Source organism: Pagrus pagrus (genome assembly GCF_965226575.1).
Source record: "Pagrus pagrus genome assembly, chromosome: 10".
In the NCBI taxonomy this organism is placed as follows: Eukaryota; Metazoa; Chordata; class Actinopteri; order Spariformes; family Sparidae; genus Pagrus; species Pagrus pagrus.
Window position 1 is genome coordinate 28,006,589 of NC_140194.1, and position 26,823 is coordinate 28,033,411.

Consider the following 26,823-nt stretch of genomic DNA (forward strand, 5'->3'; position numbering starts at 1 on the left):
CCAGGATGAAGGTCATACTTGTTTTTTTATTTCAGATTAAAACCCTTCAACAGCTTTGTCAGATCACACTGACAACTAGGTGTGTTTTTTCAACTCCAGAACAAGTTGTAAATGCTGAACTTACAAGTGAAAGCATTGAGAATGCTGAAAATGAGTTCCCATGTGGCTTCAACTGCAGCGCAAGGGGAAAAGTGTATTTGTTAAAGCCAAACCAGCAAGCAACCAGAGGTTGACTTTCAGCTCAAATTATAAAGGCTGACAGACAAAAAAAGAACTAGAAACAGACGTAGCCTACCAACAGCAGATGGAAAATAGCTGCACTAGCTTGAAATTTGGTGGCGAGTTTGTCTTTCTTTTCACAAAAGCAGTTTGGGACCACTTTCTGTGTATTTTTCAACCAGGGTCATATTCTCATAGTTTTGGCCATTGTGACTGTAGGTCTTGACCTTAATGTGTTCCCCTGTACCCTCAAAAATAATGTATACTGTATACTAAACTCTCTTTATAAACCTATAAATACATTTTATATTAATAATCTTAAACCCTTGTACCTGAGTCTGGCCAAAATGATGCCACTGCTCAGCTGCTCAGAGCTGGCCAGCTCTGGAGGAGGGAGTCAGGTGCAGAGACAGACCTTCTGGAGGAATAAACACCCACAGTCACATCAGATTCTGCTCTGATCCAGAGCCGTTTACCAACGGGAGGGGAGCTCCGAGATTACTTTTTAACTTTTGGGATTGTAAGTGGATTTATCTTCACACCTGTTTATCAACCTGACTGCAGCAGTGATCCACTGAGGTGACCTCCATTGTCGGGTGTTTATGTTCTGTAATGTTGACTGCTGACTGGAGCTGGAGGGGGAATGTACTGTAGTCACAGAGAGGAGAGGTGAAAAAGAAGAGAGAGAACCAGAGCGTCTGGTGAGTGCTGAGTTCACTGAGTGGTTTACCTGAATCAAACACACATACACACACCCTTGGTGTATGCCGTTGCTTGCTAGCTTATGGCTAATGTACAATAAAGTAATCTGGCTTCTTGGGCCAAGTAAATAATTGAACGAGTAACACCAGGCAAAAATGTGTTACGCTGGTGGTTAAACAACCTCCATTGCTCATGTAAAGCTATCTGATGTGACTCAGGCAACTTGTGAATTTCTCTGGGTTTGAACGTTGTTGAAAACATTTGCAGTACACAACTGAACTAAATATATAACAAAGGTTTAGTCGTTTTAGATATTTTAATGTAGAAATCCAACACATATCTTCTCACTAGAATGTCAGTAATTAAACAGCAAAGTTCAGCATCCCTCTGACATCAGAAGGGTAAAACAGACCTGCTGATTTTTCCCTCACATGGAAGTGAGGAACTTGAGCAAAGGTGCAGTATTTCTATTCCCAAAGCTTCTTTAACCAGTGTATGGGTCACTGAGTGGGAGTGTTGCCTTTTCTTCCTACACACATACGCACACATGAGCACATACAGGAATAGAAAGAAATCTATTTTTAAAAAGCAGCACCGAAACAAAGGTTAATGTCACATACTCACAACTCTGAGGAAGTAAGCTGTAAGCCCACACCATGGTACCATGGGCCCATATTGAAAGGATAACTGCTGATGTGTGGACATTTTAAATGCGTCAAACTCTATGAACCCACACTGGAAATATAAAGTAATCTTAAACGTTAAAAGATATCATGGACCTGGTCCAATTTGCAGTCCAGGCTTCAACAAAACTGAACATTTCAAAGCTTCGCAAACCAATATTTTTATATTAACAATGGCTGTGTAATATGACAGAAAGGGAATATGATGTTTTAGCATCTTCAGTCTTGCTGCTCTCTTCAGGCAGCTGCTTTCAGTGTAAAAAGCTCTGATTAACACACTGTACACTACCTGTCCAACAACAAACAGCAGGCAGCCAAGTTAGCGACTAGCTGGTGAACATGGTGAATGGTGCATTTAGTAACTAAACAGCCAGATAGCAGAAGTTGGTGGAGACCAATCGATAAGGCTGAGTACTGAACTTACATTAATCAGAAACGTGACTCCAAATGCGCACTGCTTTTGCTCTGTTCGCAAACGGGCAATAGCCTCACAACATCACAACTTCATGTGTTGAAAATCTGCCATCCTCTTGTTTACAGGCTGTAGCACTGCTTTCAAGTAACTAAAAAAAAAAAATAATCTATGAATGTAAGTTTAAAATGCATTTATTCTGCTTTACAGAAAACAGTTTTTTTTATTTTTATTAAACAACTCAGCTAAAACCAAGGTCTCTGTCTCCTCTTGAAAACCAGAAGTACAATCATAAATTAAAGTGGCACTTGAAAAAGACTGTGAGCCCACATTGTGCAGTCTTGATGATTCACAGAAAAAGTTGCTCTGATCAGTGATTCTGTGGTTTGCACTGTTGCCTCACAAGGTCCTGGGTTTAAACTCACTCATTCTGCATGGGGCCTTACTTTGTTGAGTTTGCAAGGTCTCTGTTTCTGCAGGTTCCCTCCCACCCCAAAAGATAAATGCATGTTATGTTTCAGAAATACCCTTGTTATTGCCACGAGCAAGGCCGTGGGCTCAGAAATGACGACCGGCAGCACATCACTGCTCCCTCCTCCCTACATGCTGCTGTTAATGCTTGTGCTCATCTCTCCCTTGACAACCAAAGCTTCTTCCTGTTCTAGCTATTATTTATTATACTTGTGACAGCACTTCCTTCCTTGTGCATAATGTATGCGTTATAGCCATACAGGTCTGGAATATTCTGTTCCTTTACACATTCAGGTTCAACCTTTAGTGTGTTTGGATCTTTCTGCGCAGCACCCTGAGATATTAGCCCAAAGGGAACTCTGTCCTGAATAATGAATGTGTTTTTGAATTTAAGGTGCCTAAACAATCTTCATGGTGATTTTTTCTCATCACCATCATTAAAAAGTCCTATTCTTCTATTCTAAACACATTTAAAATCACTGATACTGAGGTATGGATACTTTCTCAACCTGTCAGACTTTATATATGCTCGGGGGAATGGTGACGGAAAGATGAAATGGAAAGGGGGATAGAGTAGAAGGAGCACAAGAGCAAATGTCTACTGGCTGTCGTCACTGGTGTGGTGGATGTTGCTATGGAAATGGCCCAAAGTTCAGGCCATGGCAAACACAGGTAAGTGTCTGGGTGAGGGAGAGAGAACAGAAGTGATGTCCTTTTACATTTGAAATGAATGTTGCTGACAGTACATTCAGTGTTGATTTTTCCTTTTACCACTTAGTTATTGCATGAATGTTGTTGAAGGTTCTCAGTCATCCAGGTCATGGTAAATCTAGGTGCTGTATCGTAGGCAACTGGACGTGTTTCAGTTTCTTGAGGACGTTTCACCTCTCATCCAAGAGGCTTCTTCAGTTCTAACTAACTGGAGGGGAGTCGCAGGCTTTTAAACTCTGTGTGGGAGTGTCCTTACAGAGTCGTTAGGGCCACTTGTAGGTTGTTGACTCAACCGGCCTTAATGTGGGTTGCTAGAGCTAGGTGAGCCCAGGTGTGAATGGTTGTTAAACTGACTGGGGAGGGAACTCAGTACTGCATTGTAGGGGGGTGATTTTAATTGAAGTATACCTGCACCAGTGGAGTTTTTAACTGTACTTACTGTAGTCTACATAATGCATACTGTATTTCAAATAAAAAACACTGTATAACTCACCGGACTGCTTCAGATTCATACAGATGCCTTCGACAAGATGACTAGCCTGTATTGAATATTCCACGTTATGGCTGGCTGAGCCACAGATTAATGGTTGGTATTATCTCGTGAGCAGCTTCTACTAATTCTTCAGTTCACATTACTCACTATGATGAAATGCCCAAGGATTTTTAAGAGTATGCATTTTTATATGAAAATGATTTAATACAGAAAGAGGGAGATGATCTTAATCTGGTCTGACTGCAGCCACTCAGGCCTCACAAGGCATGCTCCCTTTAGAGATGTTAGAACTGCTATAAAACACATTAAAGACATAAAGTTTAGATTTAAAGCTTATCTGTGGCCTATTTTGCGTTGCATATTGCACTACGTACCCTGAGACTGTTAAAGCACTGAAGCATTTTTATATTTGTTTGCTCTATGTCCAACACAAATTTCCCGGTGGGACCAATAAAGTCATGTTGAATTAAGAACTGTGGGATGCTCTGTAATCCTTGCTTTCATCTCAAATTACTCTGATGTTAAGAGCAAAGGATGTGGCAGAGGAAAGCATGCCTTCAAATAACCGGCAGATAGCCAGAGTATAAAATGAATGTGTTTATTTGACTTAATCGTCTTATTTTTTAAATTAGTAATAATCTACACCAACTACTACTGCTCACTCACTCACTCACTCACTCACTCACTCACTCACTCACACTCACTCACTCACACTCACTCCTTTGGAAATCAGACACAAGTCTGGAAAGTGTTCAGTGTGCTGAATCCAGGTCTTATTTGCACCTATGCCTCAATAAGGATACTCTTCCTAATGCAATTAAGGGACATTTTAAGGAAGATAGTATTACTAATGCTTATTTGTTGGAGAGCACACACTGTATCTGGCCTGTCGGAGTGACTCATCTGCACAGAGCAGATAGAGTTATACTATAGCTGCTGACTAATGGAGAACTCATCTAGTCATCTTTTGATGAGAGGGCATGGTTCACAGCAACACTGTCTAGTGTTTACAAGTATGGTTATTGTTATTAAGCTGTCTGCATCACTGTTGTGATCTGTTGTGGAGACTGTTGGACTCACCGAGGACACTTTGAAATGCAGCCGATACTGCAGAATGAACAACCGATCTTCTGGTAAGTGGACAACCTGACCTCCTGAGCGACAGCCGCCAAGGAAATGAATAAAAATGAATAATTAGAATAAGTGTGACAGGACTGTTAGAACTGCCATCTGTTAGGATAAAGAAATTAACCAGCTGACCATCAGCTGACCTTACATCATTCAGGCAATAGTTTGAAATGGTGCTGTTACAAAGACTTTAGGTTTGTCATTGGGTTGATGTGCCCATCAAGTATGTAAGATTTACTGTGCTGTTTTATCAATGCAACAAAAAGACAACAGTATACTGTATGCTGATTTCTTAGGCACCCATTTGGTATGCTCTTCCGAGAGCTTTTACAATTATTATTGATTTTGAAATACAGCCCGACTGATATTCAATTGCAGGAAGCACAATATTCTGATATCTATAACAATTAATGTTTAACAACTTTATTGTTGAAAGTGCCATTAGTGCGGTGAAACAGAAAACTCACTTGGAATTGAAAAATATAAATCATCCCAAGCATCTTTTTCTGCATTATAATCTAAATCAGCTTTCATTCATGCATATAGGACAACACATACACCGACACCGATACGTCTGTGACAGCCCAATGTCGGCCGATAACATCGGACTCTGTCAGCCTCTATATTTGAGTACCTGCAAATGAAATGCAATATTGAAAGTGATGGAAACCTCGCGACACACACACTCAACACAAGCCTTATCGTGAAAATCATTTTACTTCTAGTCAATTAAAGTTTCTTTGTGTGCTGTAGTGCAGATGAATCAGTAAATGTGAAAGACTGAGATTGTCACAGTTTATGTAACATATAATCCTGTTGGCTGCGCCTGTGATTTACTGCAGGTGCCCTGTATTTATCCTGCTCCCACGGGATTGTTTACATATGTGTGATATTGGCTGCTTGTTTCAGCTGACAGGGGGTTGAGGCAGGGGGCTGGTGCAGCTCACAACACAGTTTGCAACATTGAAGGCTTCAACAGACGATGTTTTTTGCTTAGTTCTTCTGTTTTTTTTGCATCACTTGCCTTTACAGGAGAGTACACATCCAGCTGATCTTAAACTGGCAATAGACAGCTTTTGTCATTCTGAAGTAAAGTACTGACTGCGCAGTGTAATGGCTGTAAAAAAATGACATTGATAAGATTTTTGCAGTGAAGGTCGAATTAATGCACAACGGAAGTGCATCTGCCATTGTGCAACCAAAACAGGAAGAGGCACTGTTTTCCCAGGTCACTATCCCTGGGTAACAGAGGAACAACTGGAATAACTGTGAAAACTCTACACTGCAAAAGAAAAAGAAACACCGCTGATAGAGCAGGCAAAGAAGGCGAAGAGAAACCGAACAGAAGGCCATTCACTCAATGGAGAGCACTGGTGTGGAGTCAAAGTCTGTTCCCCTGCTTACTGTATATGTGTTTCACCTTACCACCTTATCAAAACAACCAGGTGTTTTATACCTTTTCATTACACTGACATCAGGGTTTCTAGGTCAAATTGGGATTATTAAAGGATAAGTACCGTTTTTTACAACCTGGACCTTATTTCTGGCAAAAGATATGGTCATTTACTCACCCAGATAACTTTGGTGTCATTCGGCGTCGTTCGGACGAAATTAGATCCAGTGTAGCGGCGATATATCCATATAATGGGAGAGACGGGGCAGCGACACACAGCCTCTATATAACGCATTATCTGCCACGAAACTAGTTAATTTCACCAATATTTTGTTATGAAATGCTAGTGCTATTAGCCTCTGAGTCCGGGCTCGTCTATTGTCAACATCCGGGGTCTGTAGGCTGATCTACTACCTCTGACCTGGAAGATGTCGTCTCTGAGCTGCGCGCGCACCCGCGGCAGCGCGGCTTGTTTACCTGTAGCTGCTACTGCTAGTTTGACCCCGGATGTTGATAACGGACGAGCCCGGACTCAGAGGCTAATAGCGCTAGCATATCGTAACAAAATATTAGTGAAATTAACTAGTTTCGTGGCAGATAATGCGTTATATAGAGGCTGTGTGTCGCTGCCCCGTCTCTCCCATTATATGGATATATCGCCGCTACACTGGATCTAATTTCGTCCGAACGACGCCGAATGACACCAAAGTTATCTGGGTGAGTAAATGACCATATCTTTTGCCAGAAATAAGGTCCAGGTTGTAAAAAACGGTACTTATCCTTTAAGGTTGTTTTTTGCTGTGGACAACAGTAATACCACAGGGAAACACTGGGTGGGGGGAATTTGAAAAGTTGTCTGTTTCTGCTTTAAGTCCAAATTCACTCTCTGTTTAGGTCCATTTGGTTGCCACCAACTCTTGAGAAAAATATCAGGCTGTAGCTGCTAAATGCTCCATTATGTTCACCAGCTCTTTGTTACCTTGTCCGTCTGCCGTTTTGGTGCAGTTTTTAGTTGATTTGTCAGATTTCTTTCTTGCTAACAACGGCTGTCTGCTGATGTTAAAAACAATGCTTATTAAAGGATAAGTACCGTTTTTTACAACCTGGACCTTATTTCTGGCAAAATATATGGTCATTTACTCACCCAGATAACTTTGGTGTCATTCGGCGTCGTTCGGACGAAATTAGATCCAGTGTAGCGGCGATATATCCATATAATGGGAGAGACGGGGCAGCGACACACAGCCTCTATATAACGCATTATCTGCCACGAAACTAGTTCATTTCATCAATATTTTGTTATGAAATGCTAGCGCTATTCCCCTCTGAGTCCGGGCTCGTCTATTGTCAACATCCGGGGTCTGTAGGCTGATCTACTACCTCTGACCTGGAAGATGTCGTCTCTGAGCTGCGCGCGCACCCGCGACAGCGCGGCTTGTTCATATGGGCTTGTTTACCTGTAGCTGCTACTGCTAGTTTGACCCCGGATGTTGATAACGGACGAGCCCGGACTCAGAGGCTAATAGCGCTAGCATTTCATAACAAATATTGATGAAATTAACTAGTTTCGTGGCAGATAATGCGTTATATAGAGGCTGTGTGTCGCTGCCCCGTCTCTCCCATTATATGGATATATCGCCGCTACACTGGATCTAATTTCGTCCGAACGACGCCGAATGACACCAAAGTTATCTGGGTGAGTAAATGACCATATGTTTTGCCAGAAATAAGGTCCAGGTTGTAAAAAACGGTACTTATCCTTTAAAGTGGTGAGACAGAACCAAAACCATGAGCTGAGAGTGTCTGAAATGTCAGATGAAGCTGAGGGGAACAACAGAGTTGGGTGGTGATTTTGTGTAGGTTTATCACTATGAATGGTGCTTTTAAAATTATACAGTTAATCTATTGCTCTGAATCAGAATTGACTTCATTAGCCACATTTTTGTACACATACAGTATATGGAGTTTAACCCAATTCCACATTGCTCTCAGTGTTCTTACACAGAAACAGTCATACAACTAAGACAACAAGAAAGAATGATGGTAAAGAATAAATACGGACACTACTGTACAGTGCCATGTGCAGAGATATTGTTTAAGACTGTAGTTCACCATCTGCATAGCCTGATCATCCTTGTTTTACCTGGAAGCAGCCAGGCTGTGGTCAAACAGCACCAGGCCCTGTTCCAGACCGTCTCTGTTCCTTCCGCTGGCTGCAACAAAATCTGCATGTACCCGCCCTAATCAATGCTGCCAGCTGCACTAGTTGCATCTCGAACTCTGCATTTTGAATCAGTTCAGCGATACACACACTTTGAATTCACCACATGGGAGGCTGAAAATAGAATGAAAATGAGGAGGAAGTCTAAAATCAGGTTAACATGGAGCACCGAGCAGAAGCTCTTTAACCTCAGCACCTCACTAATTACCGTACAGGGCTTCCTCTCATCCTCTCTCCCCATTCCTCCCCTGTCAACCTCACATACACACACACACACATTGAGGTCAGAACACGGCCTGTAGTCCATGCAGGTAATGAGAGACCATGTGTAGAGCTCCAGACGTATACTGTGCGGTCTTCACATGTACTTTTTGAGTTTCATCTCATTATCAGTGTGTGGCCGCCTCTCCATGCATTTCTAAAACCATATGGTTCAGTCACGTCGACCACATCTGACACACACGACTCCACCCAAAGCACCTCCTTACGACCTCACATGAGAAGTAGATTAGAGCCTTTGGGAGACAGAACAGGAGGGCACCTCTAGGGCAGACAGAAAGGCAACAGAACCACAGCTGCAGCTTACGTGTATGTGATAGGAACAGCTAGGGTTAAGTTACAGGATACATAAATATTAAAGGAATAGAGCCGAATATCAGCTCACATAGTCAATAGTCTGAATGATGTGGGTGTCTATGATTTAATCAGTTAACAGGGTAGATGACTGACAGCACTCACACACACACACACACACACACACACACACACACACACACACACACACACACACACGGTTTCCAAATATAAACCTCTGACTGGAAGATTAACTCAACCAAACCCAAATCCTCCTCTCTGCATCCTCTCAGCAGAGGTAAAGACAGGACCAGCGGTGAAAACATAATCTCTCCACATTCACACAGTCGGTTCTCAATGACCTGCCAACAGCAGCCGGCTGGCAACCAACCCCCTGTTTGACCCACACACACACACACACTCACGATCCCCTGCACATCTGTCCACCCTAAATGTAGCTTTACTGAGATGCACATATTTCAACAAAATGAAGATAATCCAGAGTAAATATCGTTCAGCCAATCTCATTCAGATGGATTACAAAGACGAACCGTTCCCTTTCCTAATCCTCCTGCAAAAACCCCCAATTTGAACATGCTGATGCAGTAATCATGGGCGGTTTAGTTTACATTAGCAGACATAAAGTAGTCACTTACCAAAGCCAGCGGTTAAAGATTAGCATCTGTAACAAAGTCTGTAAAGAAGTTGGGTCAGCTGGGCACTTGTGTATTTACATGGTTAGATACTGAGATCTGATTTCAACATTTACATTTTAAATTCAAGAACACTGGTTGATTGAAACCAAGTATAGTTTCATTTTTTGTTTCCCTGAGTGCAAACTTTTATTATTAACACCAGAACATATTTAGGGACTGTGTGAAAATGATTGGTCTTAAGAGATGGGCTGAATCTTTTAAACAGTGAGACCCTCCCCCACAAGATTAATATTTCCTGTTATCTTGGAAACAGCCTGCGGCCCCCTTCTCTATTATATCTCAAAATGACTGCATTGAACTGCTACATCTCTGTTGACCATATAATTACAATATCTTAATAGAACTACCTTAAAATTAATTAAACATACATTTTCACAATGTATATTGAAACGCTTTTGCTGTAGATAAGTCACTCACTGTTAGCTACTTGTTAAATTATTACAATCATACAAAGACATGACTGTTGGCCTAATTCATATGGTGAAATGCACATTTAACTATAATACTGACTCACAGGGGAATCAAATCAATAAGAAAAATACAAAATCCTCCCTTCAACAAACACATAAAACACAACAGGACCCCTTTTCTGACCCCCCAATACCTTTCATATACTCTCTCACCAGTTTATGTGCATGCGTCGCTCACAAAACAGTGTGACATTCATTACAAGTCTGGTTTATGACATTGCTGTAAACTTTACACTGCTATGCTATCAACTATAAACCGTCATGTGCAGTCCTCAGTAACAACTGGCAATATCACAGTTTAAAATATCAGAGACTCTGGCACGAGAGCCGCTTCCCCTTTTTATAAGATCAATCATATTGATCCGTATTATTTTAAAGCTATGTCTATGATTTTGTCAGTAGACTTTGATCGGCAGCAGATGACAGTTACAGTTGATTAATGGCACATACCACTTCACGAGGACTTTGCAAAAGTTTTTGGATGTTTCTCAAAAAGTCGGCCACAGTGGAGTAACTCCATCCATAAATCTGAGATGAAGGCTGTCATGTTTTTTAGATTTAAGACTCATTTGTTTTCTGCCAGTCTAAAAATCACTTATTTTAATAATATTTTAAATATTTAAAACCAGTGTACGTTGTGAGTCCCTATAATATAGTGGGACGGCATGGCAGGGTAGGAAAAGGTTACGTGCCTAAGGACACATTCTCACAGCATTTGCAGTGAGCAAGACTTGGAGGACAGCAGTTCAACCAATGGTCCTCATCTGCTCTCCAATTGGGTTCAGAATTACAGCAACAAAACGATTAACAATACAGGCGAGACAAGGGACTGTGTGTGTGTGTGTGTGTGTGTGTGTGTGCGTCTCTGTGTGTGTGTGCTTCTATCTATGACGCAAGGGATGATTTATGTAATCTCCTCTATGTGTCACAGAGCACAAGTGAGGTTAATGTGCATCTACCATGTTAGTGTATGTGTGTCTGTGTATGTGCTCAGTCACAGTCCCTGCAGTGGACAGTTGACCTTGGGTGGGTTGTCTGCCTTCTACTCTTTAGATCCTGTTACTGTAAATCCAAACAGTGCATATGGACTGCAGACTGGGAGTGCTCTTGTCCAGACTGCCTCGAGTTTTAACATTCCTGCCATCCAAGATCTGTGTGATTTACATCTGTTCACCCTGCTGCCATCTGGCACAAGATACAGACGTATCCGCTGCCGTACCACCGGACTACAGAGCAGCTTCTTTGTCCTGCCTCAGAGTGTGCAATGTCTTAGTGTCCTATTTTGACCTTGCAACTCAATTTTGTTTCACTCATTACGTTTTTCTATCAGCTGTGGTTTTAGGTAAAACACCTCTGATAAGACAACTTTACACTACCTGCTCAGCACCAAACAGCAGGCAGACAGTTAGTGATGAGCTGGTGTACGTAGTGGAACGTTTAGCAGCTAAAGAGCCAGCAGAGCGAAAAGAAAGCTGAAAGAGATGAGAATATCCAGTGGCCAGAAACACAACTCCAAATTCATGTAATGTAATGTAATTTCCTCAGTGTCTGCTGGATGATTAAGTGGACAATAAGCAGTTAGCGGATGTATGTTAGTAGTGTCAAAAATATCAAAACATTTCAAAATATTGATACTGAATATTTGAAACTGTTCCAATGGTCATTTTCCACAGTATTGATACTGACACCGGCTGTGCTTTCTCGCCCTCTCCTCTCTCTGACAGCAAGCCAACACACACACCACTGCAGTGTCCACACAGGCCCGCCTCCTCACACCCAATTACCTCAAAGGCTGTTGTGCTTATCACACAGTACACTAGCCTCGCTATATTTACCTTTTTATGCTTATGTTCTCAAATTTGTGTCAGTTTTTCCCCGTGGTTTAAAAAATGGTTTCGAGGCATGGTATCGAGGTTATCTATCTAGTTACTATCACATCTCAGCCATAAAAGAAGTTTGATTGATTGAAGACTGATGCTGCTTTAAAGAGGTTAACGTCTGACTGTTTGTGTTTGCAGGTCTTGGTCTAATCTGATAATACAATACATTTTAGCCTCTGATTTGTCATATTTGGACATTTTTGTGGCTTTTTTGTGCGGTGGTTTTTGTGCTTGGTGTGTTCCTGAGGGGCTGTGGAGAGGCTGGGAGGGACGTCCCCTTCATCAGAGCTGCAGACCTGCAGCGCGTTGGCAATCAGTGCATGCTGAAAAGCCCCGGTCTTCACCACGCCTGCTGCCAGATGATTTTGCCAGTTACTGAGTGGCACATGGTCGACACTTCTGGCCCCTATATTTATAGTGAAAATACTTTCATGATGATCTAACTTTGTTTTTTCGCCGCTTCCCTAGTAAGACCGGATATCTCCTGATCTGCTCCACTTCACCCGCCACCAGCCTCCAGCACCTCTGTCCACCCACCCACACAAGAGACGCTTTCCTGAGCCTTCCTCCTGAGCCATCCACCACCGCCACAGTTAGCTTTCTCCCTTCACCGCCGGTGGAGTCTAACCCGAGCCGGAGCTCGTTCATTCACCTTTTGTGTAAAATAAATCCCTTTCAAACTGCTCCCAGCTCTGGTGTCCACTTTTGGGTCTTAAAACAACCCATCATAACATGACACAGTTTCCTCTGACGCCACTAAAGACTTTATACTACTTCTTTCACATATGCAGTAGTACTCCCCAAGACTTGTAAACACTCATACTTGCACTCATACTGTGTAAATGTATTCTGAAATGTAAGATGTCTAACGTGGTATTTGTGTAGCTCACCCTGTGATTGTTGCTCTGCAGTGAAAATGACCAATAGGGTAACATGAAGCTGAATATATTATTCAATGGAGTAATGTAATGAGACGCCATCGGCATTACCAGCTGAACAGATGCCATCCGCCGAAATCAATTAGTGTTTCTCAATAGCAGACACAGTAAGTTCTACTTTCTTAACCAGCTACCTTCAAAATGGATGATGTTACGTTAGCAATCAACTGTTTCTATTTGTTACAAACTTGATAAATAACCAATGTGGTAAAAGTTAACAAAAAAGACAATACAAAATTGGCGCACAAACAGGCCACAGTCAGGGGAAATGTATCAGGACTGGACCAGGGTCAGATAATTTGTGTAGGAGCCATCCATCAGTTTCTCTGAGGCGCTTGATTCATCTATGAAAAATAGAGCAAAGAGACATTTCATGAGAACAGGGTGTCAGGCTGTGTCCATCTCAGCATTATAGCACTGCTCTTCTTTGGACAATTCACAACCAGAAGCAATAGAATTTAGCAGACAGCCACCCATGCTGCCATGCTGGCAGTTTCATGCGCCAGCGTGGCAGCATGTATGGATGTAGGGAACAAGATAGACAGATGGAGGATACAGAGAAGCTGGGTGGATGGCAGACGTACAAGAGTGGTGGGGGACGAAAGAGAGAGATGAAAGATGGACTGTAAAGGACACACGCCCACATGAAGGCAGGATGAAAAGACGGAGCCCATACATTCTGAGCAGAAATGAAAGAGGAAAGGCCAGTGAGGAGGGTGGAGGAGAGATATAAGTGAATGTTGATCCATGGTCTGGTCTCTAATCAGCTCTACATCGTGTAATTAGACTGGTCACATACAGTAATCATAAAGCTCCTCCTCATGTAAACACAGCCTACATATTCTGGTTTAGGGTGGATGCACCCCCTGAGGTCCAGTCCATCTTAGTCAAGCTTGGGCTTTGTTGAAAAATTATATTTTTACTCAGACAGGTGAAACATTCGGGTGATAGATGCAGTTCTTTCTTCATCAATGCAAAACAATTGAACTTTTATTTTAAGAAACAAGTGACAACCTTGCAAAGCTGGATTATCAACTATCCAGCATTACCAAAGGCTCCAGCCATTCTGTGAAACAAATGTGTATTCCTGGATTGATGTGTTTAATCTTGTTACCAAACAGCAAACCAGGTAATATTATAATACACATTGCACAGACAGCCAGAGGAATGGGAGGGTTTGCCTCCAGGGCTCACTAGTAGGTTAATTCATCAATGCTACCTTCAGAGTAGAATTACAGTAACATATCTAGGAAAAAGAATACGTTTACCCTTGACTACAGAAAATGTTTGTTAATGACATAAATCATAGTCATATAATGGTATTAGCACAAAAATAATGAGAACTCGCAGGGCACAAAGGCCCAAGACACTCCAACATGTGAGCTTAAGAAGTGGTGGTAGGAATATTCATGCTGGCTGGCTAGTTGTTGGCACAGAGACCGCCTCCAGTCTTTCTGAGCTAAACAAAGCCCCCGGGAGTATTGCTGGGCTTTGAAGCCAATTTAACATCAAGGCCTAATTGTTTAATTAAAGAAGCAGCTCTAAAATGGTGGATACATTTTGAGAGTCACAATGCAGAATTTGATCCATTTGGTCTGATAACATTTGGAACATTAGAAGAAATGCACCATTAAATTATTTTTTTCCCATTCATGTTAGCGGAGGGCTGAACCAGAAGTTAGCCACTCAGCCAGCAGAAGTCTCTATTACTCACAGTGTGGAAGCTATGTGGAAGATCGGGATCATTTTATACCCAGGAAGTTGAAAATGTTTGGCGTCATGTGCTGCTGAGCAGCTTTCAACGAATGGATGGGGCTCTGCCTTCGATGCTGTATCGACATTTCCCACAATAGATCCATGGGCTAAACATGTCTGACTCCATGAGCTGACTCCAGCGGGGTGCAGACATTTGATTGATACTGATCTTCACGACTCACACACAGAAAACAGCCTAAATGGGCGTCCGTATGAATATTAAAATATGTCTTACTCTCTGTAATCATTCCTCCTTTTCAAACTGGTCCTTGAGAAATCCTGATGAGAGTCAGATTCACTGAACATCTTTCAAAGTTACTTTACTTATTTATTTATTTTGTAAATTTGGAAGGCACCACTCGAGACCTTAAGAATCCATCAGTTTGCACAGAATGAATGACTTCTATTGCAGTGCGCACACAATAACATGCTGACCAGATGTTCCCTTAAGTAGGCCATCCCAACAAAACATAGAGGATCAGGGTAACGATCCTATGAAATAGCTAATCCCAAAGGCTTTCAATGAGGGGCTGCCTGTTTGATCTGCTCCGCACTGGAGCCGACAGAAGCCAAATCAACGATTCATGAGCGACGTGTTTGGCAGGCAGTGAAAACCTGTCCTCTGAGAGCCTTCTACTTGAAAATTTGTCAGATTTTTTCTTTCTCACCAAAAGGTGTCTTCTGGGTATCATTTGGTAAACAGTTACACATGACTCAGAGGCATTTTTTCTGTCTCTCAATGATAAGAATGGCAGAGAGAGGAATAGATCTTTTCTTCTCAGATTTGAGGCTAAATTACTGACTGGACAATAAGACAGTATTCTGTGCTGTTCTATAGCAACAGATCAGTACTCACAGTCTGTCAGTAATGGACATTCAGCAGCTGCAGTGGTTTCTACACACACTGCTCGCTTGCATATGCACACATGTGTATTGGCGTGTGTGTTGTTGTGCATGTGGATGCCTACTGTTCTGCTAAAAGCTTTCGTTCAACAAAGAGCCATGGCGAGGTCACGCTAGATGATGTTGTGCTGATGCCAAGGTTGACCTGACTGTACAAACCAACTTTGTGATTGGACGGAAAGAATCCAATAAAGTCAAATGTCATGCTCAAACATCCAGCTCTAATGCAATATTCCCATCTACCAGTTCTAATGTGAGGCAGACATTTTCTTTAGTCTGGACTGAAAAATAAACAGTACATTTAAATCCCAATTTTAGGTGATACATTAACTGATGTCACCTCATGAGAAGTAGAACAAAGGAACCCAAAAGGTAGATACAACTTCCTCTATGACTCATGCTGTCTTATGTATGAAATGTGTGGCAACAAAAACAAACATACAAATCCAATATCATTAGTTGTAAGTTAGAAGAGGACAAAGCTGCTCTGTGCAAGATTTTCATTCACTCATATTGTCCGTCTGAGCTGCCAGATGGTTTGTTTCACAAATCCATCTGGAAAGAAGGCGCTAGAAAACATATGAAATGGACGAGCACTTACAGAAATACTTGGAAGGGGATGGGACCAACAATCTGTGTATCACTGTATATCACAGGTTGATTTCAAGCAATCAGAGCAACAGTAGGAGAGCGCTACCAAGAGCGGAGCCCGTTGGTAAAGAAAACTCTTATCACAGTCAGTCAGGAGAAGTGAAAAATGTTTTCCATTGTAGTTTCTAATAATAATAATAATAAAAAAGAAACTGATGGAGGTTAAATTCCAGTGCAAAGTGCTTGTCAACTTTTTACAGAGGAGCAGCTGAAAGCATCCTGACTTGAAATATCATAAACTGGCATGTCTCGTGTTCGGGCCAGGACGGGAAGGCTTTGCAGCAGATGATTAAAACTGCCCAGAACATCATTGGTACCCATCTGCAGAGCATCAGTGACATCTGTGAAGTGGGATGTCTGCACAGAGCCCAAAGGAAACTAAAAGACAACACCCACCCTATCCACAGTCTGTTTGCCCATCTGACATATGATACAGAAGTATCTGCTGCTGTACCATCAGACTACAGAGCAGCTTCTTTCCTCAGGCTGTGAGACTCCTGAACTCATCCTCAATGCGCCACCATAAAAACTATTTTTTCTTGTTTAGCACAAGGGACTACAACTTAAGGAAAGCCTTTAGTCCCATTCTTTGCTCGTCTTTCAATGAAATATTCTCTCCAGTTCTGACATAACTGATGCTATAGCAGCATCTAAGGTAACTTCTTGAGGAGCTGCCATTGTTGTTTTCACAACAAACAGTTGTTTCTCTCGCTGGTCGTCACATCTAATCCACGCCTGTAACTCACAGTAGTTCCTCAAAGGTTACTGATTGGTTCAAGGCCTGTGTGTTTGGAAAGATGGATGGCAATGTAATCTCAACTCCTTCAACTACAGACAATGCAATAAACTGGATATATTTTGTGCAAGTTACTGATCTCCCCTTACAGGATGATCACAAACATTCTTACATTTCAAACACTTACCCGGTGCTTTCACATGAAGATGGCTAGCATTCAAATATATCTGATGTTGTGCCCATTCCCTGGCATAATAAACATTCTGATTTCTTTAGCATAGTTAAGAATGGAGACTTCATCTTTCTACACAGAAAGCTTGCTACCTAGCAAATTGGTGATATCAATGAGAACAATGAGAAATGAGAAAAATGTCCCATTGCCTGCTAATAAGCACCACTAACAGGCTGAAGGAAGGAAGTGAAATACTGCAAAATGGGAAATTAGTCATATTAAAAGGCTAACAGAGCGGCCACTGTGTAGAAGTTCAGCTTCGAAACCTTGTTTTGCACCTTTTCATCTAATTATAAATTAAACACTATTATTTGAGAGAACAATAGACTTTGTTATTGAGAAAGTACCTGCCCTGGTGTTAATTAAGTCTGTCAGCCATGGCAGCCACATTTCACACCCTGTGTGTATCTTCACAGTTTGAAATGAATAGCTCAAACCCACAGGTGTCTCACACATCCTTCAAGGTTTGCAGTGGCTGATTCAAAAGACAGCAGGCCTCCACTCAGCTGTACACAGCAGCTCTCTCATCTGTGCTGTGGACCACTCGCTGCACGGGGCAACAATTTTGGACAGATATAGATTTCAGCTTTAAAATGAGATTTGTAACAAAAAGGGGAATCATCTGCAGCCTGAACTACCTTTGCGTGGTTACTTTGGATTAGGCCTCTTGGTTGACCATGGATCTAAGTAGAAAGCCCAGCCCTACTATGCTGCCAGTGGTGGTGACAATATACTCTATTCAAGGCCATATGAGAGCACCATGTGGAGGAGGGGAGAGGAAATAATAGACATGCAGCAGAGTGTGAAGTCTCAGCACACTTACAAAGAAAAATCTTGTCTTTGTATCCCTGTTGAAAACGAGCTTTATGAAGAGGCAGAGGAGTGGTAGGGGGTTTGCTCTTATGCTATCTGCTAATCTGGAGCAGAGGTTTCGACAATGTGGGGAAAGAGGACACCAAAGAGTCCTTGAGGAGCTAAAGAAGTCCTTAAGGGGCTTTAGAGATGTTCCAAGCCAATGGATGAATTTCACTGAAATGTAATTCATTACCTAACAACCCAATTTGATGAAAAATAAAAATGATTATTGTGATCTGAGGTGGCACTTTTATCACCATGTATGTAGAAAGCCCAATACTAAATCTGGTCAACCATGGAAAAGCAATGTCAAGTCCATCCTTACAATGCTAGCAAGGAATCAAAGCTGATATGAAAAGGATTGATGCATTCCACACTGGATACCTGCGAAGGCGTCTGTTAGCCTAACAACATCACAACCCAGAAGATGTTACATCACCAAAATTAGGCAGAGGAGATTTGAATGTAGATACATTGAATCCAAAAGGTTGTGCTCAGACTCAACCCTGGAGGAAGACAGTGACCTGGTGCATAGCTGTGATGCACAAGCTTGCAAGATCAAGAGGATATCACATAAACCGGTGTTGATAGTTGCATTGATCGCCTATCAAACAAACAGTCCGGCTACAAGCCCTGCTGAAGACAGACAACATCCATCTTGCTCAAGTGTCCTTCAAACAACACAAGCACTTTTTTGTGATGGCATCAGACCTCCTTCTGAAGATAATTCCCTTTTTGGAATGGGTACAGTAAGAGAACTAAAATTGTCATCGCACCACCAACGGAGCAACGGTGGTTTAGACTGTGGACGTCCACTGAGCACAGGGTTGGCAGTTGAAACCCCAGCTCCTCCTGGTTTGTCCAAGTGTTCTTGGCACTGAACTCCAAATTGCTCCAGACGATCAGGCCAGCACTTTAGTAGCTCGCTGTCAGCAGTGTGTGAGTGTTTCTGTGTGAATAAGCGTCAAAGAGTAACACACGGAGGATTGAAGTGCTATACTAGAATGGCACCTAGTAGAGCGCATACATTCGCCGAAGTCCATGCATTATTGTGAGAAGTTAACAAAAATGTGGAAAAACCACCTTTCTCAGAGAAGGAAAGCTAGAAAAACCCTCTAGATCCATCCTGCTCTTATCAACACCAACAGTTACCCATCCAACATCCAAGTTTCCGAGGTTCAGTAGTTTTTGTGTGATCCTGCTGAAAAACCAAGCAACCATCCTTATCAGATCATAACCTCCTTGATAGAAGTAATAATCCATTTGAGCATGGCATTACCTACAGTTACTTCATCGTATCTAATACTGTACACAGTTAAAGAATTAATGAGTATAACTGATGTGGGTCCACCTGTGTGCAGGTGGAGAAACTAGATCCTGTGCTATCAGGTGTTGCTGGACTCCAGGAACTGTCAAAGAGCCCCACCCTACCCCCCACCGGTCTGCCCTATCGACCTGCCAGCTTCACTCAACCACCTGCTCGGTCACGGACAGAAACAAAGTCTACACACCTGCGGGCCTGTGGGGCTTGTGTACAGAGAGGAGGGTTGGAGGTTGACCTTTCCCCCCTTGCTGAGTGTCTTCCAACAACAGAAAGGCCACTTAATGTGGGGGGTCCACGAAAAAGCAGGGGAAAAAAAGAAATATAACAACATTAAACTGTCCTCTTGTGAATTTGAAACTACAGCACAAACAGAAGCTAAATCATTAATGCATCAATCAACACCCAGCGCCTAGCATGGAAGGTTGAAATAATTAACATGTTGCTTCAGTTGAAACATTTATCTGCCCTCAGGGTTGCTCTGAGATATTGAGCACCAAAGCGCTCAGAGTTTAATAAAGACATCAGGCCTTTTATTTTGGAAAATTACAGATATTAAAAATCTCACACTTTAAAAACCACATTCAAATATTATCAGGCACTCATCTCAGAGGTTAAGATGACATTTTAAATTCAAATGTATCAAACAGAAGGTGATGATTTAATCGAACTGGCAAATGAGGAGATGTCATGAACGCCAGACTGAGAGGGTTTGTCTCAAGATTATGTTTAAAGATGCGGGCATATTGTGAAGCCTTCTGCCTCTTTTGGCAGGGTGGTCTACATCAAAAAACTCACAGACTCAAAGGCAAACATTGTGAATTAACCAAAGAAACAGGATTACTCTAATACTGAGATAATTGGGTAAATGTGAGAAGAGTTTGGCTACAGGCCCAGATCTAAATCCACAGGGAGGGCAACTAAACTCACTGTAGATATAAAGAAAAACTGGGTGGTACTGCTCCCCCTCCTTCTATATTTAGATCCTCTGTGAGCACTCTAAACGTATATCATGCACTTTTGCAGCCCTGTCATGATGTCAGCAATGTCACCTTTCACATATCTGCCTGTGTGCTAAAACGTCAAGATGTGTTCACTTCAGGAGGCACAGAGAGCTCGAGCCGCAACCTGCGAGCACCCACAGAGCCAGCGGGTAGAACATTTAAAAGAGACTAACGTTGAGCTTCTTCTGGCTTCGGGAACACGACCACAGTGTCTTACAAGCAATGAAAAAGGTTGTTTCTACCACATCGTGATGAAAGTCTGTCACTTTAAGAGTGTTGTTTGATAACAAAAGTTGAATTGTTCGAGGTTTCTAAATATCAGACGGCAGAATGATTTTTTTATATTTTTTTATGTACCAGAAAATAAGACTTACATTTCATACACTGACTGAAAAGTGCAATTCAAAGATTTTACATATGAAGCTGAGTTTACTTGCCACTAGCAGGACTTTTGTGACAATTAAGGTAGTTTCCCGCCCCCCGCCTCCCTCTCCCAAGTTGAAATAACCCTGATGAAGGGCTGCATAATATATCAATATTATATCTTTATCCTGATATGAGACCATGTATTGTCTTAGATTTTGGATATAGTGATATTGTGACATAAGTATGTCTTTTCCTGGTTTTTAATGCTGCATTACAGTAATGTGATGTAATTATCTAAACATAACACACTGTTCTACTACTGTTCTGATATTACTTAGTCATTATATCCACATTAATGATAATTATATATCAAAAATCTCATGGTGTTAATATATGTGAAAGTACCAGTAGTCATCCCTACAATATTGTCAAAATATTCATGTGATATGGCATCCATTAAATGATTTGGAGCCAATTTCAAAATATTGAGATATACTGTATATGATATAGTCGAAAATATTGCACTATTATTTCAAAGCCATATTGCCCAACCCTACCATATTGATGTCATAGTGATGTCATCAGGTTGATACTGATTTTCTTTTTTAACTGGAGGTGAGGGGATTAAAAGGGAGTGTAGCTTTTCAACAGGGGGTCCGTGACTCATAAGGGGTCCTTACAGTTACTTCAGGGAGGCCGCCAAATTATTGTTTAACAAATATATTTTTTAAGTTTCTCTTTAAAACAAAAAATAAATGCTTCTGAAAATACACATTAAGATGAATCCAACACATTATTAGTAAATATAAAACACTGGTGATAGTCTACCCATGGTTCTGCAAACATGTGAGCGAGCTAACCTAACTGTATGCTAAATCACAGTGCAGCACCTGTCCATATGGGGAAATAGTCAGCTGTATTATTGAAATATATGAGACAGTTATCTGTATTATGAAGTCTACGGACATTCTTGTGAGTCACAGTGTACTGTTTAGTGACTTCTGTAATGTGTGGAATAAAGAAGATGAGAACATCTGAACATTTTTGAACTCTTAATGAAATGACATAATAACAAAAAGAGCAAACTAGAGAAACATTTGTTTTAAAATATGACTAAATAGAAAAAGAAGGTTCCAGTTGCCAGTTGATTTCCTTTCAGTGTATCTGTGCAGATGGAGGACAGACAATTGCCAAGGCAATAAAACTGAGACGAGAAAAGGAGAGGAGAAGAGAAGAGAAGAGAGGAAGAGGAGATGAGATGAGAGGAAGAAGAGGGCTGGAGAGAAATGGAGGAAACAAGAGGAGGAAGAAGAAGGAGGGGAGAACAGAGAAGAGAAGGGAAGAAAGGGAGAAGAGGAGAGCACATTAAAAAGAGAGAGGAGGTGCAAACAGAGGAGAAGTGGAAAAAAGCAATAGAGAAGAGAGGGAAAGAGAGCAAGAGGAGAGGAGAGGAGACAAGGGGAGAGGAGAGGAGAGGAGACAAGGGGAGAGGAGAGGAGAGGAGAGGAGACAAGGGGAGAGGAGAGGAGAGGAGAGAGGAGAGGAGAGGAGAGGAGAGGAGAGGAGGAAACATAAAAGAAAAAAAGGCGAAGACAAGAAGAGGACACAAAAAAGGAAAGGAGAGAAGAGAGGAAAGGAAAGGAGAAGAAAAGATTAAAGAAGAGGAGGAATCAAGAAAAGAAAAGATCAAGCAGAGCAGAGGAGAGGCGAGTCGGGCCACACCTAAATCTACTGTGGAGTCAAAAAGCAACACCTCCCTGCTCCTGGACTTTTCCCACAAACTGTGACGCTGTATCAGCTTTCAAGACACAAGCAGCAGCTTGACCACTAACTGGCCAGTCCCAGTATGTCTCCTGTTGTAAACCAGTGAAACCATAAAGCCACTACATGTGGGTAGTGGGTCAGTAAACTGGGAAAAAACACTACTGAATGACTAGACACTACAGAATGTACCTAATTTGAGGCTGCAAGTATAGTCTGAAATAGTGGTGTTGCTTGGACCAGCCCTGTGTAACCAGTGTGTGTCTGAGACACGCACACACACACACACACACACACACACACACACACACACACACACACACACACACACACACACACACACAAATAGAGATAACGAGAGAGAGGGAGAGAGAGAGATAGAGAGAGAGGTGTGTATGCTTTATGTTTCCATTCAGTTGCATTAGGTTGCTGTTCTGATTTCAGGCATTCATGTACGACACACACACACACACACGCACGCAAACACATACACACACACAGGGAGAGAGAGAGAGCATATCTGACCATTGGATCATGCAAATATGAGTCAAATGTTTTACCCCAGGCAGCACAGGGTAAGATTTAGGCGCGGCTGGAAGACTTGCCTCAGTGGACACACACGGTCTGATCATTACAGACAGCAGGGATATGTCTGTACTGTCACACAGCTCAGAGTGAATGATCTCACTGGGAACACACAACTTGTGATTTATGAACATTTGCAACCCACTAAAGGTCTGAAGTGTCCATCCATGCTGCTCTGGGACACATTAAGCAGAGAAATAGACAGAAGAGAGGCGACTTACTTGTTGGAAATGTCTCCCACATGGGCTTCAGGTGATGTGGAGACGGCGCTGGCTGTGTTCTGTCCTCTGAATCCTCCGGTAATGAGCGCTAATCAACGATTTTTCGCGGCGGTGAAATCCAGCGTTCACGGTCCAGCTGATGGCTGCGGACCGAGCGGGGGACCGAGCGAGCGACTGGCTGACTGACTGAGGCGAGGAGAGTTGTCTCTTCAGCACCACGCCACTCCGAACAGCTCCCGCTGACGTCACTGCCTAGCTACGACCAGCCACGCCCACTTCCCCTAGCGACCGCCTCCCGAGACGGAGAGGGAGAGAGAGAGAGACAGAGAGAGACAGACAGACAGAGAGAGACATTTTCATTGTTTCATTTTTTCCTGACAGTAGTGTCAGAGCTGGGCCCTGGCAGTAAACATGAAGAAAACTAATGTCATGATCTTTCAAAAATGGCCCACATGTCAGGAGAACAAACACTAATTTACCATAAATAATCATATCATTGGAGGTAGCATGTGTTATACCTACATTGGTATCACCATTACAGCATCAGGGAGTTTCAACATGGCAGTGAATGCACTAAAAGAAAAAGCTCGAAGAGCCCTACATGCAATTAAAATAAAATTTTATAATTTCCAAATTCCAGTCAAAATAATGTTATATGTATTTGATGGTGTCATCCAGCCCATTGCGCTGTACGGTAGTGAAGTCTAGGGTCCACTCAGTCATCAGAGCTATACCCGCTGGGACAAACATCCAACAGAGTCTTTACATGCAGAATTCTGCAGATACATTTGACACGTACACAGAAACACACCAACAAATGCATGTAGAGCAGAATGAGGCAGATACCCACTGATAATTAACATTCCAAAGAGAACGCTCAACTTTTTTAACCACCTGAAATCCAGCCAGAGACACCCTCCACTCCAAAGCCCTCCAAACTCAAGAGCTGAGCCCAGAAAAGAGTCCCCTATGTCAGTTGGTACTGAGGCTGACTGCCCCCTCTCAGACACAGTCTGACCAGCCTCACAACAACACTGCTCTCCAAACACCAATCAGAGTAAAGCAAATTATAACACAATGCAAAGAAACCTACCTGGAACATTGGAAAGAAGAAACTAAAAGCCAAAGTAGATTAGAATGTTATCTCTCTACTGTCAGAGATAGAAAGCAGAGACAGATCCTCACCAAGTACAGGCTCAGTGACCACAGACTGACAATCCAAACAGGAAGACACAAATATTCATGGCAACCAAACGAAAACAGAACATGTGGTCTCTCTGTCCGAGTGTTTGGACAGATGCTTTGGCAACATTGTTGTTAAACGTTCATGCCAATAAAGCCCCTTTAAATTGAAAAATTGAATTGAAAGAGAAGGAGAGAGAGAGAGAGAAAGAGAGAGAGGGGGAGAGAGAGTCCAAACAATGCTGAGGTCATGTAAAAAGAAACAATATATTCATCATGAGGCTGTGACTTCATTGGTCAGAGCATGCTGGTGTACAGTAGATTCTAGGACCTCTATGTCTTATTCAGCCAGTCATTTAATGGCTTTATTAATTATTAATAAGCATGTGACAGTTTAAAAAACAGACACAAAACAAGAAAAAGAAAATGTCTCAAAGCATCAGTGTACATTGGACAGTCTGTATTTGTTCTCTCACAGTGAAGATATACAGTATTCTGACAATTTGTATTAATGATTTAGTGACAGATAGCAGTTAAGTCAGTTTTGAGGCTTTGGTTTGATTTGACCAATGTTCCAAAATAGGCATTTTATTTGCTCCGATTAGTGTCTGAGCAGTATTGGGTGTTATTTGATTAGTAAGTCAGCTGACAGAGGGGGCTCTTCAGGGTTCACTTCTTTGGTTGGAAATGCCGGATCCCAAACTGTGTCCTAGGGCTTCAGTTCGAGATGTAACAAACTTGCAATATTCACTACTCTCACACTCAATAGTCCACACTATTTTGGACACTTATGAATCGTCATTATCACAAATCAAACAAAAGCTATCTCCATGGCTTGATACCGCAACAGTTAAGAGAGATTTGTTTCTTTCAATTTGGGTGAACTGACCCTTTAAATTTTGGCTTCCTTGTGAGTGAAGGGCAAAGGAAAACAGTCAAATAAGCATAAAACAATACAAATTTGGACAGGAGACTTTGCATTAGTGATTTTCACATTTGGAGCCTATCATCTTGTTCATACTGTACCTCCACAGAGAAATGATGAAATATTATCTCAAACACAGTGTGTGTCCAGCACACACAAACACATAAACACACACACACGCCCACAAACTCCCTGAAGTGGGATGATGATTTGGAAGAGCAGTTGCCTGTAAGCTGATGGATCAATGATCTCATCAATAAATACCAGTACCAGTTTCAAAAGTCAGTCCTGAGATAAATTAAGTAACTTTTAATGAAATCTGACACAGACAATAGCAAATCAAAGTGACGTTGACTCATCTGAGTGATGCATCTTAAGACAGCCACTGCAACAGATGCCTCACCGTCTCAGAGAGTGAATACATAATGTTCTGTAGGCAAACTAGCTGTTTTTGAGCTAACATCGATAAACATCTTGTCAGTCATAAGCTGCTGCTCCACTGTGCTCCTCAAATGTAGCCTATTAATGTAAGTTGATTTAGTTTGGTGAAAAATGATATATTAAATACTGTGTCATAGTTTTACAATTTATTGAACTGAAAGACCTACAGTGAAATTCTAAGTAAGGGGAAAACATATTTCAAAGTGTAAGCCCTTCACTTGTCGGCTGCAGACTGAGGGAAAAATGTGATGCACCAGAAAATGTTGTGTCAGCAGGCGACAATTCCACAAAGTAACAAAGATATAAGTTTGGCAGTTAAATCAGGGACGGAGAAGAATTGGTAGCTTAAAAATCCCTGTGAGCTGAGCCCTATAAAATTACATGTCTGCATACCAGATGTCTGCGAAGCTGAACGAGGCTGTTTTTTTCCCATTTGTTGAGCGGGTAAGATAGGCAGTGCTACGCTGCACTACAGGCATGAAGTGCACACGTATTTGTAATAGGCTCAGAGTCATGAAAATTATATGTAGGCTACAAAATAGAAGAAAAAAAAAATCACAAAAGCATTAAAATAGAATAGAACTTCATCGTTCATTGTTACCTTCATACCTTTGTAAGGGAGGTTCAATGTATGGGTAAAGATGGGTTCGTTTTTTAATGGATGGAGAGCACTTCAAAGTACAAATGCTTAAAATTTATTTAACAATTTTTTTAATGAATTCAGTTTAAAAGAGTCCCAAATATATTAAAATCCCAGCGTCCCTTAAAACCTACAGTCCAGTGTGGGTGCAGCAGAGAAAAGGTGGTGGCTTGTCAGTCTCTCCCTCTGCCACCTGGTGCACCACCGTCCTCGCTCCACACCTCTGCCTTCTTTC

General features: G+C 41.9%; 1 protein-coding gene across 1 annotated transcript in view; it reads right to left on the reverse strand.

Moving 5' to 3' along the window:
- The window catches only part of smpd3 (sphingomyelin phosphodiesterase 3), an 81,660-nt gene extending 58,053 nt beyond the window's left edge, over positions 1-23,607 (reverse strand). The window contains exon 1 of the mRNA XM_084365097.1: positions 23,401-23,607. The gene's annotated coding sequence lies outside the window, so the exon portion shown is untranslated. The remainder of the gene's footprint in view (positions 1-23,400) is intronic.
- Between the last annotated feature and the right edge of the window lie 3,216 nt (positions 23,608-26,823).